Here is a 2,268-nt window from a genome sequence, read left to right on the forward strand (position 1 = left end):
TAGTTCTTTATTGTCACATATTTCAAAATTTTGATTTAACTGATATACATATTGACCTTCCAAAAGTATGCATTATTATTTAAGATGACAATGATCTGAAACTTGAGGTTTTTTTTGTTTTAATCTCATCTACTTTGTATTATTCTCTACTGGATATATATTTCCAATTTTCCTATGTGGATTTCACCGTCTCCTATCCTTAGGTTGGTTTATAAATTTTTGTATTATCTTAAAATGATAGGCTGTGTATATTGTTAAAGATGCATAATGTTAGTTACATGTTTATTCTGAGAACAAAGATATTTATGAAAAGGAATATTAAAAATAGATGAAGTAGTCCTTTTTTGATTACATATTTGTCAGTTTAATATTTGTTTTTAAAATAAACTTTAAATTTTAGAACAGTTTTAGATATACAGGAAATGTTCAATGATAGTATAGAGAATTATTAACATATGTGTATGGTATATTTGTTAGAATTAATGAACTAGTATTAATACATTATTACTAACTAAAGTCCATACTTAGTTTTTTTTTTTTTTTTTTTTATAGTTTTGAGCTAATGTCCTTTATCTGTTACAGGGTCTCATTTAGTATATCCACATTTATTAGTCATGTCCTCTTAGGCATCTTTTGGCTCTGACTTTCTTTGTTTTTGATGACCTTGCAAGTTTTGAGGAGTAATGGTCAGGTATTTTTTAGAACGTCCCCCATTTAGACAAGATCAGGGTGGTGGGTGGTCTTGCTGCCACTGAGGCTGCTTTGTTTTTAGTTCCTCTCAGCTGACCCAGCGAGGAAATGTATGTGTGTATACTAACTAGTATATATACACAGATCTATAAATATTTCTATATGTAACCATGTAATAAGGAAGAACAAGTCTGACTTCATACTAGATCTGTTCCTTTAGCTCTAACCCTCTGCTTTGTTTCCTGTGCTTTGTCATACTGGTTCTATACCTTTTGTAAAAGAATGCTGCTTATAGCCTGAAATATACAGGGTAGCTCATTCTCAAGGTTCTGAACTTTAAGGGTATAACACTGTTCCATTCATATAAACATAAAAAGTTGCAGAACAGAGAATAACATTTGTCTTATTTACAAGAACATCATGACCTGACCTATGTGAACAGCTGTAAGAACAAAGGATTTGCACACGAAGATGTTTATAACAAATAATTACATCCCTTCCCCATTTAGTATAAAAGGTATCTGAATTCTAACTTGGGTAAGATGATTCTCCAGGACATTAGCCTGCCATCTTCTCATTCTGCTGGCTTTCTGAATAAACTCATTATTCCTTGCCCCAACACCTTATCTCTGATTTATTGGCCTGTCATGCAGCAAGCAGAATGAGTTTGGACTCAGTAACAACTATTTGTATCTGTATTAAGCTAAACACAATTTAATTGTGAGGTCTCCAACTTAACTCCACTACCACATGAATCATTCTAGCCTCTTGCTTATCTAAAAATCCACACTCTATGAGACATCTTACTTCCACCATCCACCATCCATTTACTTAATTGTTTAAATCTGATATACATGGATAGCAGAATCAGAACTGTTAACCCCATACACCATGGGAAACAAACATAACTACAATGATTATGTGAAGTTTTTCTTATTGGTGGTGGCTGTTTTGTTTGTTTGTTTTTATCTTTAGCTTTATAGATTCCACCCATTTCATCAATACCTAGAGCAGTACATATGTCCCCTACCTACTTCAGTGAAGTTATTTCATACATTTATAACACAGTTAGATTGATGAGTCACATTCTTCATTCTACCCTGAAATCCTCCAATGTCAAAAATGATTTTTTAAATTTGTATACATTAAGGTTCATGTTTTATGTTGTAAAGTTCTATGTGTATAGACAAATGCATATACAGCCATGTAACCACTATTATAATATCATAAAGGGTAGTATCACTACCCCCCAAAAATCTCCTGAACCTCACTTATTAAAACTTTCCTTCCTTGCCCCAAATCCTTGACAACCACTGACCTTTCATCATCTATATGCTTTTACTTTTTCCACAATTTTTTATTCTAGTTGGAATCATGTATTATGTGGCACTCTTAGTCCTGCTTATCTGTAATATGACCTGATTTTGAAGTGTTAAATAGAAGACGTGAAATTTTTCCTTTTGATTTGGTCTGTTATTTTAAACAGGCATTTCTAATTTTTCTATTCATCTAAGATCTATTTTATTATGTACTTTTCCCTTGTTCATAAATTTTGAGGATGCTTTAAATACATGAATG

The sequence above is a fragment of the Camelus ferus genome, chromosome 12 (assembly GCF_009834535.1).
Source record: "Camelus ferus isolate YT-003-E chromosome 12, BCGSAC_Cfer_1.0, whole genome shotgun sequence".
Taxonomy (NCBI): Eukaryota; Metazoa; Chordata; class Mammalia; order Artiodactyla; family Camelidae; genus Camelus; species Camelus ferus.